Source organism: Bactrocera neohumeralis, chromosome 4 (genome assembly GCF_024586455.1).
Source record: "Bactrocera neohumeralis isolate Rockhampton chromosome 4, APGP_CSIRO_Bneo_wtdbg2-racon-allhic-juicebox.fasta_v2, whole genome shotgun sequence".
Classification (NCBI taxonomy): Eukaryota; Metazoa; Arthropoda; class Insecta; order Diptera; family Tephritidae; genus Bactrocera; species Bactrocera neohumeralis.
Genome location: NC_065921.1, coordinates 56,459,326 through 56,476,930, shown reverse-complemented (window position 1 = coordinate 56,476,930; position 17,605 = coordinate 56,459,326). Strand labels below are relative to the sequence as shown.

The 17,605-nt window shown below is 38.7% G+C and overlaps 1 pseudogene; it reads right to left on the bottom strand.

Annotated features, from left to right (window-relative positions):
- Window positions 1–12,754: 12,754 nt before the first annotated feature.
- On the bottom strand, window positions 12,755–12,896 carry LOC126757685 (small nucleolar RNA U3; annotated as a pseudogene).
- Between the last annotated feature and the right edge of the window lie 4,709 nt (window positions 12,897–17,605).

Below are 17,605 nucleotides of genomic sequence, written 5' to 3'. Positions count from 1 at the left end.
CATATGTACATATATAGAAAATATACATACATATGTACATATAATTTAAATGTTACTTGTTAAGAGTATATATTTATATAAATTATATGCAGAGTCTTGGGCGTTCTCTGCTATTACTTTTATAAAATAATTTCGATGTTTCACATCTGCCAGCTCTCAATTGACAGCTCAATTTTTTCAATCAAAACTCTGCCAATATTATTAATAGAATTGATACTTCGCTCATAAAAATATTTTTAAAGTCCAAATTTTATTTTAAAGTACAACACATTATTTAAAGCCTTAACTTTTTCTTAAATTTTTTGTTACAATTTAATACGCATCGTGCCTTAAATAAAATATATTTCAAAACTGAATGCGGAAATGAATGTAATGGAAATTTAAATGGAATGTGAGTACAAAAACGCTGTAAAAACAAAAATGTAAAAAAGGCATTTCGAATAAAGCACGCCATATTATCCATGTTCACCAGAATATTCCGCAGGATCAATGTTTTCCATGCACTTTTATGCTTTTCTCGAGCACACAAAAACGTTTTTATGCTATGACATCGCATGTTTTTTACTCTCTTGCAATCTAAATAATTCCATTTTGACGCTGCCTTCAGCTAAGCATCCCACACCTACATAAGTATGACTATACATCAAAAAATGGCGCACACGATTTTCGCCTGAGTTATGCAAATTCAACGCTGTGTTCGCAACAAGACCAGGTGTTCAACGCCGCCGCTGTTATTCCGGGCGCTGGTTATGCTGCTCGGTTGAATAAAGCATTATTGTTGATTTGTTGACCATGACCTGGAAATGCAGAGCGCGCGAGCACTAGGTAACAAACACAAAAGTACATATACATAAATATGTACATATGTATATAAAGTGAAATATGCGGCATAAATGCCTAGAGCCCCTTACGAATGCATCGCGGAAACCGTTTGAAGGTCTAACAAATAAGCAACCGCACCGCCTACGCACCTTAATGCGCCGCGCTAGAACCACCGCCGCGCTGCTAAAGAAATGACAATAGAATGATTGGTATAAAATCACGTTGAGCACGCACATCACGTTCCAGCACATGCAACATCAAAATGGCGGCGTGAGTATACATGTGTTGCGTTTATGGCTGACGGTGGCGGCTTGAATTGCTGGCAGCACCAGCGAAGTCTCAATTAACGCCATAATTGCATTCAAGTGTTTGCTCGAGACATGCGCGAGCAAGGGGTTGAGATACTTATACAGCGATTGCGTTTATGTGTATAAGTACTGTATGTGCGCAAAGTGTTGCAGCTGCTTGTGCCTCAACGTCAACAAGCCCGCTGCTGTCGTAACAGGCTGCGTGCAGCGCGCCATCCTTGCTGACTTTCAATGTATAAGTTAACACCAGAAATGTTGCCAATAAACCAATAACTGCCGACGTCAACTATCTCCCAATAGGAAATATTCCAAACGTTTAGTCAGCAGAAACAAACAATTGGGAACAACATCCGCCATGCGCCGCATAAGCGAACGTTAACCAAAAGTGCTGACGCAAGTGGATTTAAGCAATATTAAGAATATGTTTAATTGTAAATTAGTTAGTTGTTATTTTGGATTCAACCAATAAAGGTCGTTTTGACCATAAAATGTATTTTTTTTCGACTTTGTAATCAATTCTTTAATTGGCGCCCGAGCCTAAAATATGCGGCACGAGAAGTTTCGGTAAAAAAGCATCCATATGCAGTGCTAAATGGGAAGCAACTCGAAATAGTTATCCGGTACGGGAAGTTTCGGTAAAAAGGCACCATAAGTAATGCTACATAAGGAGCAATCCCAACGAATAATTAAAACCTCAGTCAGACAATCACGATCACCATACAATTACCCAGTATGGGTCGTCCCGAAGAAAGTCGACGCATCAGGTGAAAAAAAATTCAGACTGGTAATCGATTACAGAAAACTGAATGCGGTTACAATTGCAGACAGGTACCCGATACCAGAGATAAATGAGGTACTTTCCCAACTAGAAGAAAACCGAGTATTTTCAGTAATCGGTTTAAAAAGTGGCTTCCATCAAATTCCTCTTAAGGAATCTGACGTGGAAAAGACAGTTTTTCAGTGAACAACGAAAAATATGAGTTCACCAGAATTCCCTTTGGCTTGAAGAACGCCCCTGCCATTTTCCACATAGGGCAAAATATGTTATGTATATATAGACGACATAATAATATTATTATTATTAGTGCTTCCGATTCAACGAAACCTATCTCTAATTATTCTTGTTTCGCCGTACATAAAGCATTAGAAGCTATTAGTAAAGAAATTATTTCGATTTCTGAATTACGTGCTGGCAATCTGCTACTGCTTGTGAAAAACAACCAAATTGCCCAAAGGTTCATTTCAACTAAAAAGCTACATGGTGTGTGCGAAATTGTTGTAAAATATCATGACAATCTTAATAGCGAAAAGGTACAATCTATGCACCCTGCCTAAACAATGTCAGTGAAAAAGAAATAATTGAAAATATGAGTAACCAAGCCGTAGTCGGAGTGTACAAATTTTCGAAAACTGCGGAAGGAGTTTCACAATTCACTGGAGTTGTGCTACTTACTTTTGATCTGTTCGAGCTACCAGATAAAGTTGACGTTTCTTGGCGTAGCGCTAAAGTGAAACCCTACTACCCCAACCCAATGCGGTGCAAAACTTGTCAACGGCTTGGTCATACCGCCAAACACTGCAAAAATGCGCCCGTATGTATGTCATGCAATCTTCCCCCCATCCTCCCCCATGCTCTCACACGCTCTGTGCAAACTGCTCTGGTAACCACCCGTCATCTGCCAACACGTGCTCGAAATACATGCAAACGAAAGAAATACTTAAAATAAAATGTCAAAACAAATGTTCCATGCGCGAAGCACTTAAGCTTTACAAAGCACAAACACCATCGATGCTTAACTCCTCTTTCGCCGAGGCAGCTAAAGAAGCACAAAAATCAAATAATAATCCTACTCAAAGCTCCAAATCTCTAATCTCACCACCCATCTCATTAAACAAATCACCGATTACTACTTCATCTGAAATTTATTCTGTTAACCCACCTCAAATAATTTCTTCTTTACCTAACCACTCACCACTAAACAACAACAATCAACAACCTAACAATGCCTTAGTTTCCTCTTTTACACCTCTTCCGCAGACTCGATTACACACTCCCTTCAATCTCGAATCTACACTCGCAAACATCATTTCGCAAGCTAACGCTTACCAAAACAAAACAGAAGCAGACGCTTCCATGAAAGAGACAGCTGACACCTCAATTGTCAATCTCTCTTTAAACCAAACTATACCTCAACAGAATGAAAACAACTCGAAAGAGCAATTTATGTCTATAGACGAATGCAATTATTAACATACATACATATTTGTTATCATAGCATATTAATTTTGTGACAATCCCTCTCCCGCTCTCAATGTTTAAGATCCTACAGTGGAATATGCACGGTTACCTCAACAATTACACGCAACTAGAACTTCTGTTGAAAGAACATTCGCCAAACGTTGTCTGTCTCCAAGAGCCTAATATTGCTGCTGATAAGTCAGCAGCTTCGCCCCATCAGTACCAAAGCTATTTTTACAACTTGCCTCAAAACAAAACTAACAAGCAAGGCATTGCAGTTTTGATAAAAAAAATCGATACCCCATAGACAAGTTCCCATTACTTCAAATATTGCCACAATTGCAATAGAAGTTTCACTATCTTTCAAATTTACTATCGTTTCCCTCTATATACCACCTCTACAAAACTTCACATGCAGCGAACTTAGAAACATTTTGCGATCAGTTTCTACTTCATTCGTTATAGTTGGGGACTTTCACGCCTGGAGTCCCCTTTGGGGATCAACTCTTTGCAACAATCGAGGTGCTATCATAGAAGATATGATATTTTCAGAAAACCTCACTTTACTTAACGAGAACAAACCGACTCACTTTTTCACACACAAAACTTTTACCTCTGTTGACCTTACATTATGTTCCTCCAACATCGCTCCTAAACTAACTAGCAATACCCTTCCCCACCTCCACGGGAGCGATCACTTTCCTATTCTTACTATTTTACGCACTCCGTCAGTCTTTAAGGCCCAACCCATTCCAAAGTTCCTAACAGATATAGCGAACTGGGAAAAGTTTCAACATACTGCCAACGACCTTTGCGAAAAATACCCCTATTCGGACAATATCAACAAAGAAGTTGCCACAATTACAAAAATTATTCGGACTTCTGCTCACCTTTCATTCCACAATCCAGTAATAAAATCTTTACTAAAACTGTGCCGTACTGGTCTCCTGAGCTATCACAATTAAGAAATGTAAATCGCTTTTATTGGTCGAAATATAGACGGACAAGATCAAACAAAAATTTAATTATGTATAAAAAGGCTAACGCGATGTTTCGTAGGAAAGCAAAACAATCCAAAAGGGACAGCTTAAATAAATTCTCGGAATCTATCAACCATAAAACAAACCCGAAAAAAGCATGGTCCGATATTAAAAAATTATCTGGAATATACCCGCAATCCCAGTTGATCTCCATAAGTAATGCTAATGGGCCTATCGTCAACGCAAAACAGCTATCTAACTACTTCGCAGCATACTGGTCAGAATACTCGCAGAACTCAAACTTTCATGCCACTTTCATTTCAGACAAAAACAAATATCTCAGTACTTCCCCTTATACTTTGTCTAACATCACAGATTGCAATATAGAACATATTGAACTACAGTCTACACTATCCTCTTTCTCAGGCAAAACCCCGGGTGCCGACAGAATATCGTACCCCATGTTGCAACATCTACCATCATGTTTGATGGCCAGATTAATTAAGTTATACAACAACATTCTAAATAAAGGTATTTACCCCCCAACCTGGAAAAACGCTATTATTATCCCCATTCCTAAGTCAAGTAGTCCTGCAACAGAAGATTCAGGTTTCAGACCCATTTCACTGCTTAGCTGTTTAGGTAAACTTTTCGAAAAAATTATAGCTCATCGTATTTCGTGGTATGCCATAAACAATAACTCCATTAGTCCGCAGCAAGTGGCTTTTAAAGAGGGGCATGGCACCATTGATGCCTTGCTCCTCTTCGAAAGCTATGCTTCTACTGCTCTTTCCAATAGAAACCACCTTTCCGTGCTAAGTATAGACTTCGAGAAAGCCTTTGACCGCGTGGGAGCGAGCTCATGTAGTTTTACGTCAGTTGGTAAAATGGAACCTTGGTGGAAAAATCCTTAAAATTATCCAGTCTTTTCTCACTAACCGCAGATTTGTTTCCGAAGTAAATAACACCTTTTCGGATTATTTCTCTTTACATAATGGTATTCCCCAAGGTTCCCCGCTATCGGTCATTTTGTTTACCGCTGCATTCAATGAAGTTTGTCACATAATTGATAAGTATAAAAATATTTTTTATATATGCTATGCTGATGATTTATTATTGGTCTCTAAACTAAATGACCTAAACCTAGTTAAACAAGATTTTACTAATATATTAGCTGATTTAGGTATATGGTCCGAATCATCTGGAGCCAACGTATCTTTAAACAAATGTAAGAATTTCCATGTTTGCTGCAAACACAAATGTAATTACTTTACATTAGTTTATAACAATATTCCAGTTGTAAATGCTAATAAACTTAAGTTTCTAGGTTTAATTTTTGATAAAAAATTAACTTTCAAAGAACATTGTTTATATTTAAGAAAGCAGCTTGCTGCTAGGCTTAACATTATTAAATATCTATCATCCAAACACTGCTTAATTAACTCGTCAACACTAATAAATGTAACCAGAGCTCTTATATTATCGAAGATAGACTATGGCTTACCCATCTATGGCAACTGCGCGAAAGGTGTCATCAAGTTACTGTATTCCCCATACCACATGGCTGTGCGCAGAAGTCTTCGCGCTTTTCCGACATCGCCAACACAATTCATACTTGTGGAAGCGGGGCTACCCACAATCGAAGAAAGATTTACACTTAACTTAAAAAAACTCATACCGAAGCTGTTTCTTTGTTACAATAATATTCTTTACGAAACAGTGTTATCCGAGCTGCAATGGAAAAAGTCTTCAAGTCGTAAGTCGTCAATATTCCTCTGCATCGAATACGCCAGAGAGCTTGATATCACATTCCCTTCTCTCCGTCAAAAAGTATCTTCTCCGCCTTGGATGATAAACAAATCATGTTTCATGCTAAACTTGGAGAAATACGGAAAAAGTAGTACCTCCCCCACAGTATTTCAACGCCTTTTCGCGGAATATACAACTCCACTGCTCCCAGACTGGAAATTCGTTTTCACAGATGGTTCAAAAAACGACATTAGCACAACATTCGCCGTCGTTGACTCCGAGGAAGAACAATTACAGCAGGAATACTTCCCTGCTACGCCTCGGTTTTCACAGCTGAAGCTGTCGCTATCTTCAACGCAATCATCTTCGTCGTAAAATCTAGTTATAAAGCAGTTATCTGCACTGATAGCAAGTCAACCATACACTCGGTAATAAATACAAACAACAAGTCCTACTTAATTTCTTGTATTCGGAGCAAATTAATCGAGAATAACAATCGCTTGAAACTAACTTGGGTTCCAGGACATGCAGGCATAAAAGGAAACAATCTGGAACACGAACGGGCTAAACTCGCAGCAAAAGAACCACTAATAACTTTTGACTATATTATGAAAAAAGACTTGTATAAGTGTATATCGCAGCTCCAATATAGCTCACATATGGAGACTTGGAGATCTATCCAGCACCTGCGAATAACCCGAACAGGATAAAACCAAGCTATCGCTCCAGCTGCCGGTGCAACGACATCAAAGCATTTATCCGATTACGCCTAGGACACACAATTGCCACACATGCGCACCTCCTAAATCGTTCTAGTCCACCAGTTTGCCAACACTGCCCGTTGTTAGCTTTAACAGCCTATCATTTACTCGATGACTGCCCACATTTCGCAGCATTAGAAAAAATATCTTCGACGACCAAATACCGTCTGCTCTGTTACAAACGAGTTCCTTCGAAAACGTAACAAAAATGTCAGCATTCTTAGTACAAACAGGATTAAAACCACAAATATGATTATGTTTATAAACTTCCCATTACTTATTATTTATTTTGTTCTTAATACTTTTCTATTAGCTACAGAACATTTTATTAACTTTTACACCTAAGTCTTAATTAAGCAATTACTATACATTTTATATTTACATCATCGAGCCGAAGGTCCTGGCAGCCAGTGCTCCTTTTTTCGTGGAAAAGTTATTGTATTATTGTTTCACGTTTTATAAATAAATAATAATATTTAGCAAAGACGAAGAAACACATTCCCAAAACATAGACACAATTTTCAATACTTTAAATAATGCTAACATGAAAGTACAAATCGATAAATGCGAATTTTTCAAAAAACAGGTCGAGTTCCTAGGATTTGTAGTTTCCTCCGATGGAATCTCTACAAACCCATTAAAGTACAAGCAATAGTAAATTTTCCTTACCCTCTTACTCTCAAAGACTTGCGAGCTTTCTTAGGCTTATCCGGATATTATAGAAGATTTATCAAGGATTTTGCCAAGCTCGCAAAGCCACTCACATCCTTACTTCTAGGCGAAGAAGGCAGGATGTCAAAAAATATCTCAAAGAAAACTCACATACATCTAAATGAGGAAGCTAAGGCAGCGTTTAATAAAATCAAGGCTGCTTTGACTTCATTTTACAATACCCTAACTACAGATGCTTCCAAATACGCAATAGGCGCTGTTATGGAACAAAATGGTAAACCTATAACAACATACCAAGGACATTGAGCAAAACCGAGGAGAATTATGCAGTAAACGAAAAGGAAATGCTTGCCATAATTTGGGCACTAAATTCCTTTAGAAATTATCTGTATGGCACGGCAAAAGTAGTAATCCATACGGATCATCAATCTCTCACGTACGCTCTGAGCAACAAAAATAACAATTCAAAGTTAAAGCGCTGGAAAGCAATACTCGAGGAATATAATTATGAAATTAAATATATACCCGGAAAATCCAGTGTGGTAGCAGATACACTATCCAGACCTTTCGAAATAAATTCCTTATCAGTTGCCACACATTCAGACGAAAGCTCATCTCACAATCTAATCCCAGCTGTAGAGGCACCTATAAATGCTTTTAAAAACCAACTTTGGATCTCAGAAGGACACGAAGAGAGTTATCAGTTCAAAATAAAGTTCCAAACGTACCATAGACATATAATCACAAAACCCAATTTTTCTCGGGAAAACCTAATTTCACTTTTAAAACATTACCTAAATCCTTCAGTGATAAATGGCATATTTACCTCTGAAGAGATAATGGGAAAAATACAGGAAATATACCCACTCCATTTTTGTAATTATAAAATCCGATATACCGAAACAAAGGTAGAAGACATACCAAACGAGGACCCACAAACTGAAGAGATACTGAAAGAACACAAACGAGCGCACAGAAATAGGGAAGAAAATAAAAAACAACTCATACAAAAGTTTTACTTTCCTAAGATGAGAGCAAAAATAGCAAATATAATAAAGCAATGCAAAATTTGTAAAGAGAACAAATACGACCGCCATCCTAATAAACCACAACTACACGAAACCCCAATTCCCGAATATCCTGGTGAAATAGTCCATATAGATATATACAATACAGAAAAACAACTGGCTCACTGCAATGGATAAATTTTCGAAATATGCTCAAGTTAGGATAATAGAATCAAAAGCAATAGAAGATATCAGGGAACAATTGCGACAAATACTTTTCGCTTTCGGTGCACCCAAAACAATAGTCATAGACAACGAGAAATCTCTAATTCATCTTCAATACAATTTATGGTCGAAGATCAACTTGGTATTAGAATTTTTAAAACACCACCTTACGCGAGCAAAGTTAACGGACAGGTAGAAAGATTTCATTCTACCCTATCTGAAATTATGCGTTGTCTTCAAACTGAACATACCCATCGCACCTTTCAGGAACTCCTAGACCGTTGCACATACGAGTATAACTACTCCATACACTCTGCTACAAGAAAACGACCAATAGAAACATTTTTTGGTAGACGCATTTCAATAGACCCAGAGCAATATGAGAAAGCAAGACAAGATAATATCATAACTCTTCAGAAAAGACAAGCAAAAGATTTACAATTTCACAATAAAACACGAAAGCCAACGAAAACCTACTCTCCTGGAGAAATAATATATGTTAGAATAAACAAACGATTAGGATCTAAGCTCACAGCTAGATATAAAAAAGAAGTTGTGAAAGAGGATGAATCCAGTGTAGTAATCACGGAGAAAGGACAAACGGTACATAAAAGCAACATTAAAACCAAGTTTTATTACCCCTTCTTTTTTTTCTTTTTTCTACCTCTTACAGATTTTTCGTAAATCTGGTGTACGCAGACTTCCAAATAATAGACTAAACCAACTCGCAGTTAGCAACATTTAATACAGGACTAACCAAAATTCAAACAGGAACGTACAGAATAATACATAAAGTCGACCTGGATGTACACCAGAAAACATTGAATGAAAAAAAGCAGCATCATTAAGATAAAGATCACTGAAGAAAATCTCCTCCTTCCTATTCTCATTAACGAACTAAACTTGACACAGATTTATTTAAACAGACTTAAACCAAGGAGATTTAAAAAATCAATAGATGCACTAGGGACAGTCTGGAAATAGATCGCTGGAAATCCCGACCACGACGACCTAGTAATTCTAGAAAACCAACTTAACAATATAATAGAAAATAACAATAAACAAGTAATAATTAACAAAGTAATTTTTGACAGAATTAACAATATCACCACAATATCAAATAAAATAATAAAAACTTTACAAACGAACGAAGAAATTCAACACCATTTGGCTCTTGAAATAAAATATAAATTAAATATTAAAGTCCCATCACCTGGCATCATACTACTAAATCAGCTCAATGGCACAATAGGGATCGACAACGAAAAGATAAATTTTACTGGATCGTACGCAGTACAATATCACAATTCTACAGTTAGCATTGACGAACAAAAATATACCTTTAGCGAAACGTTAAGCACCAAACCAGAAATCCTAACTTGGAAATGTTGAAAGAACTCCACATGAACAACACCAAACACCTAAAAGCACTACATATAACCCACAGAGCAGCTTTAATCACGAATTTATCTCTTTCAATCATCAGTCTGATATTCGTAGCGGTAATAGTCATCGCATTAGTTCTAAGGGAACTTTTCAAAAGCAAACTGGTAGAACGGTCAGTTTTTAACGTAAACGTAAACGTGAGTGACCCTAAAGTTCACAACATTCGAAACACCACAGTTAACAGAGTCAATAACGCTAGTAAGCCAAATGCAGCATTTTTGCATTTCTCCACAAGTTATAGGAAAACCTATTCATGCAAACATGCATACAAAAACATTCATGCTTCAATTTCATTGGTATATGCGATTTTTTTTTATAGTAGAAGCATCGAAAGCCGGAGTGCGGGACTTTAATCCACTAAACCTAACCTACTCCCACCTTATGTCTCTCCCACGGGACCACTGAACAAAGTATTACTTCATGGGAGAGAAGAAGACGTTTAGTCTCCTTTATTGCATGGACTGACTGACGCCTAATCTGTTCTAAATGTCTCAATTTTGTAATAATTAGATTTGCCGCTCCGCTAACAGTTTTCCACTTTATAGAGGACTCGCACATAAGCGCTGTCAAATTTTCCACCGTGAAACTACCTCCAAGGGTGGTTTTCAACTTTTCCCTTATACTTGTAAACCGAGGGCAATAAAAGAAAACGTATTCAGAGTTTTCTATACACTCTGTACACGTCGGATGGTATGGACTAAAGTCATGACGATATTTGAATAGGTAGCTTCTGAAGCAACCATGCCCACTGAGTATTTGGGTAAGGTGGAAATCTAAGTCCCCATGTTGTCTACCTATCCACGAATGTATGTCCGAAATGAGTCGGTAGGTCCACCGTCCTTTACATGAAGTTTGCCACCGTTGCTGCCACATTGCAATGCTTTTACTTCTCTCTTCTATTTTTGCTGTGGTAGACGTCTCTGATAAGCTATATATTCGCGCGAATTCGTCTCCCTGGATGTCAATCGGTGCCATACTGGCTCAGCGGCTTCATTTGAAATGGTTCAGAAAGCACTTATCACGCGTATTGCTGAAAGCCTGTGCACTGTGTTAATTGGTCTAGCATATGATTTTATTTCTAGCGCCCCTATCCATATTGGAGCCGCATACAGGATAACTGAATTTATTACCTTAGCTATTAAACATCGTCGGCTGGAACGCACACAGCCTTTATTTGCCATCATTCTAGATAACGCATTATATATTTTATTTGCTTTACGCGTCGCATTTTCCAAATGTTCCTTGAACTTGAGTCGTAAGTCCAGTATTACCCCAAGGTACTTCAACTGCGGCTGTGAAGTAATCTCACATTTCCTATGGTGAGCGATATTTTCTCCTCAATTTTCCTGGAACTTATGAGCAGGACTTCTGTTTTCTGCTCAGCCAGCTCTAGACTCATGGTAGCAGACCATCGACGCAAACCATTTATCCTATCATTGCATTTCATCCGGAAGTAATCCAGATGTTTAGCTACAGCTACCACTAGGAGGTGATCTGCATATGCGATTATTTCCACATTTTTTGGTTGCGGTATTCTTAACCCCCGTTGTACATCAGGTTCCATAGCAGCGGGCCTAAAACCGAGCCTTGCGGAACTCCACTGGAGATAGTGTAGCTCTGAGTGCCCTCGTCCGTCTCGAATAGAAATCTCCTATTTTGAAAATAACTCATTATAATATTTATCAGATAATGAGGAGCGTGTATATCGTGTAGAACTTTTATTATATTTGCCCATTTTGCGGAGTTGAACGCGTTCTTTACATCCAGAGTTATTAGCGCGCAGTATTTTTTTGTACCACCTTTCCATCTTTTTCCACTTATTGCACATTTCGCAGTGTCGACTACTTCTCTTAGTGCGTTAATAGTGGACCTCTTTTTAATAAAGCCGTATGGTCTCTCTGATAATCCGCCGGCTTTTTGGATTGCTACCTCCAAGCGGTTTCTTACAATGCTTTCGTACACTTTCCCAATTGTGTCGAGTATACAAAGCGGTCGATAAGATGAAGGTTCTTCTGATGGCTTTTTTGGCCTTGCCAGTAGAACTAGACGCTGTATCTTCCACGGATCGGGGAATACCTCTTCTGATACATTTCTCCTTTTCCCGCTCTGCTTTCTTTCCTGTTCGGTATTCACGATAATATTGTGCTGTTTTCCCCAAGCATGTCTTTGCCAACAAGTCGTCTTTTCGCGACGATGGCAAAAGCCAAAAATCATAAATTGCACAACTTTCTAGTGCTTCTCGCAAAAATCTGCGTCGATATGTATTCACGATCATACGTATACATACATACATATGTATTTACGCATGTTTGTAGGCGAAGCTGCTACAGCGGCAAGGGGTGACAATCGGCGGCCATTACTTTACTTATGCCATAGAACTTCTATTGCTACGAATACGGAAATGTCAACGAAATAATGCAAATATGCATATTTCTAAAGGTCATTAATTTCTTTGAAGAAATGAATGATCCTGAAAAGTATAGTCTTAACTTTTCAACGGCCAACGCAGAACGTTTCAACCAAAAGGAATTCATTAATTAAAATCACCACTCAGAAGTCGTTTTATCCGTTGTAAGCGAACGATTTTCGAAGAAACATCATTTCTAATATGCCACAAGACAAAATTAGAAATGAACTTCTTAACCTCCAGCTGTCAGATAAAACGAAAATACTTCGTCATCGCGGGTCGATTTCCAAAAAATGAACCAACGCAGGGTATTTCAACAAAAGGGCACATAAAATAGTTGAGAATTCGCAGAAATGAAAGACAAAGGAAAGAAAAAGCAGTATAACTTCAATAATGAACAAGCATACAAACATACATATGCGCAGCAGCAGCAAGGAAAGAGGTAACAATCGGCGATCCATTGTATATTTCTTTCGTGCATAACCAAACCATAATTAGGACAACGCAATTCAAGTGTTAATGCTGGTCTAGGTGGTAAGCGCTTCAGAAGTGACGACGAGCACGTTGGTACGTAGGTTCGAATCCCAGCAGAATTTATTTTTAATTGAATATGTCACCAACCAAAAATTGAAACATTGTTCTACAAAAACAACAACAGCATAAGCATGGCAACAAACGATCGCCGATTGTCACCGCTTCGCTTGCTGCTCGAACATCTTCGCAGACAAGGTTGCGTAGATTCATATTGAGCAAGGGGTTGCGTAAATTCATGTTGAGCAAGGTTGCGTAGATTCATATTGAGCAAGGTTGCGCAACCTAAATCTATCGCAACCTTTTACAAACTCGTATAAGAAGTATAACTTCAAAAATAAACTGGGCCTTAGAGTTATGGCTACTTTAAGGGCTCTATTTGGTATACCATCTATTCCAAGTGCTTTGGAGTTTTTGAAATTTTTCGCAATAGCCAATAGTTCGTCTTCTGTGACTAATAGGGGTGGCTCCGTAGCTTCGTTTCGTCAAATATAGGAAATTGTAGGCATGTGTTGGGAATAACGCTTCGACAACATTTTTCATAAATAATGAATTCTTGGGTTGCTGCGACTTATTTTTGAACTTTGACATACAAATTTTGTATGCCTTCCCCAGGGGTCTATGTTGGCTTCTTCACAAAGCTTTTCGAAACAGGATCTCTTACTACGGATAATGGCTGACTTCAGGAGCTCTCTTTGCATTTAAATGCTTCTCTGAGGCGGATTTTGTTTTCCCCTCCCTGGTTTCGCTGTGCGCGACGTCTAACTGAGTGACAGAGCTTCCTCACCTTGCCAACTTCGTCGTTCCACCAGTATACCGGCTTACGATTGTTATAGTAGCTCGTCCTGCGCATAGTTGCATCGCATGCTGCAATTAGTTCCTTCCGCACAGCGGATACTAAATGGGCTGCGTTTTCGCCTGATGCATTTGCCGTTCTCCAGACACTCTCAAAAACGTCAGTATCAAATTCCTTTTGCCGCCAACTTCGTTTTCGAGAGGTATTTCTCGGACAGTGTTCCGTTTCTTGGGAGAACGAGACTTCAGCAATTATAGCCATATGGTCGCTACTTGTGTACATATCGGACACCTTCCACTTAGTATGCCTGCTAAGCGCGTCGTTAGTAAACATTAAATCTATTATTGAACCTTTATTTCCCTTTTGAATGGTATTTTGTGTGCCACTGTTTAGAATCGTAAGGTATGTTTGACTCAAAAATTCTAGAATGAGGCGACCGCGATGATTAGTAATTCTGCTACCCCATGCAGTAGACCATGCGTAATCTCCCGCTATTATTATTGGCGATTTGCTTCTGATTTCTAGGGATAGCTCCAGGAGAAAGTCTTCAAATTCGCTGATTGTTGCACTAGGACGAGCATAGCAGCTTACAAAAAATATTCCTTGTATATTCGCCCATGTAAAGCCGTTATGGGTTTCGTTGGAACGTGATGTGAAGGCTTGACCTTTGCCGGCCCATATTGCCGCCTTGCCACTTATATCTTTATTCCAAGTGCTTTCCGAACGTTGAGAATATTGTTCGCTTAATAGGGCGACATCTAAGTTTTCTTCTAGCACTGTCTGTTTTAGAAGGTCTTGTGCTGCAGCGCAATGGTTGAGATTTAGTTGCAATATCTTCATTATTTTTTTGACTTCAACATATCTGCGTATTTTGGACAAACCGTACTTAGAACGGAGTGCTCCCCCTTGCAGAGCATTCAACTTGGGGAATTTGTACAAGTTATCGCGAGAAAACGACACACCCTAAAGTTATCGCGAGGAAACGACACACCCTAATTCCCGTCGTAATAAGAGCCTACCACTCTGCACATGTCGCTAAGTTAGCACATTTTGCGTGAGAACATTGGCCAGACATCAAAGTAAACTAACACCATGCATGAGGCGCAAGGTCACCAAAACGTCAGCAGAGGAGCCACAACGCGATGCGAGTTGGTGGCTTGAGCTAAGTTAGGGATAATTATAAGCTTCACTTTATACTTGACAACTAAGCCGAGATGACGGCAAATAAAGTAATTTTGAATTGAACATTACATTTGAATAATTGGCGCCCAACGTGGGGCCCGCGAGTGAAAAGTTTAATAGAACAAGTAAGGAAGGGCTAAGTTCGGGTGTCACCGAACATTTTATACTCTCGCATGATAAAGTGATAATCGAGATTTCATTATACGTCATTTACATATTTTTCAAATACCGTATTTTGTAAAGTTTTATGCCGCTATCATCATTGGTTCCTAATGTTATATACTCGTATTATACAGAGAAGGCATCAGATGGAATTCAAAATAGCTTTATATTGGAAGAAGGCGTGGTTGCGAACCGATTTCACCCATATTTCGTACATGTCATCAGGGTGTCAAGAAAATATTATATACCGAATTTCATTGAAATCGGTCTAGTAGCTCCTGAGATATGGTTCTTGGTCCATAAGTGGGCGGCGCCACGCCCATTTTCAATTTTTCAAAAAAGCATGGGTGCAGCTTCCTTCTGCCATTTCTTCCGTAAAATTTAGTGTTTCTAACATTTTTTGTTAGTCGGTTAACGCACTTTTAGTTATTTTCAACATAACCTTTGTATGGGAGGTGGGAGAGGTTATTATTCGATTTCTTCCATTTTCGAACTGTATATGGAAGTGCCTGAAGGAAACGACCCTGTAGAATTTGGTTGACATAGCTATAGTAGTTTCCGAGATATGTAGAAAAAACTTAGTAGGGGGCGGGGCCACGCCCACTTTTCCAAAAAAATTACGTCCAACTATGGCCCTCCCTAATGCGATCCTTTGTGCCAAATTTCACTTCAATATCTTTATTTATGGCTTAGTTATGACACTTTATAGGTTTTCGGTTTCCGCCATTTTGTGGGCGTGGCAGTGGGCCGATTTTGCCCATCTTCGAACTTAACCTTCTTATGGAGCCAAGGAATACGTGTACCAAGTTTCATCATGATATCTCAATTTTTACTCAAGTTACAGCTTGCACGGACGGACGGACAGACGGACGGACGGACAGACAGACATCCGGATTTCGACTCTACTCGTCACCCTGATCACTTTGATATATATAACCCTATATCTGACTCTTTTAGTTTTAGGACTTACAAACAACCGTTATGTGAACAAAACTATAATACTCTCTTTGGCAACTTTGTTGCGAGAGTATAAAAATATAAAGTTCTTAACTCGACTCGTGTAACTACGACAGCTGGCTCACTTAAAATCAACAACAATCAACTACTTGGACTCAACGTTGACTTAAAGAAGAGGCAACCTTTGGCCCGATCAACTAACCGGAAGAACCTGAACCTAATTTTAATCTATTCAAATCCAATGGAAGGGTAAGTGAGATGCTCGTTTCCTGGAATAAATATAGCAATAATTGTGAATAAAATAAAGGAAAGTGACAGAACAAAAATTAATGAGTGAAGGTCTGGAAGAGCTTTTTATACTCTCGCAACAAAGTTGCCAAAGAGAGTATTATAGTTTTGTTCACATAACGGTTGTTTGTAAGTCCTAAAACTAAAAGAGTCAGATATAGGGTTATATATACCAAAGTGATCAGGGTGACGAGTAGAGTCGAAATCCGGAATCTGTCCGTCCGTCCGTCTGTCCGTCCGTCCGTGCAAGCTGTAACTTGAGTAAAAATTGAGATATCATGATGAAACTTGGTACACGTATTCCTTGGCTCCATAAGAAGTATAAGTTCGAAGATGGGCAAAATCGGCCCACTGCCACGCCCACAAAATGGCGGAAACCGAAAACCTATAAAGTGTCATAACTAAGCCATAAATAAAGATATTGAAGTGAAATTTGGCACAAAGGATCGCATTAGGGAGGGCCATAGTTGGACGTAATTTTTTTGGAAAAGTGGGCGTGGCCCCGCCCCCTACTAAGTTTTTTGTACATATCTCGGAAACTACTATAGCTATGTCAACCAAATTCTACAGGGTCGTTTCCTTCAGGCACTTCCATATACAGTTCGAAAATGGAAGAAATCGGATAATAACCACGCCCACCTCCCATACAAAGGTTATGTTGAAAATAACTAAAAGTGCGTTAACCGACTAACAAAAAATGTTAGAAACACTAAATTTTACGGAAGAAATGGCAGAAGGAAGCTGCACCCATGCTTTTTTTAAAAATTGAAAATGGGCGTGGCGCCGCCCACTTATGGACCAAGAACCATATCTCAGGAGCTACTAGACCGATTTCAATGAAATTCGGTATATAATATTTTCTTGACACCCTGATGACATGTACGAAATATGGGTGAAATCGGTTCGCAACCACGCCTTCTTCCAATATAAAGCTATTTTGAATTGCATCTGATGCCTTCTCTGTATAATACGAGTATATATGTACTTTAGGAACCAATGATGATAGCGGCATAAAACTTTACAAAAATACGGTATTTGAAAAATATGTAAATGACGTATAATGAAATCTCGAT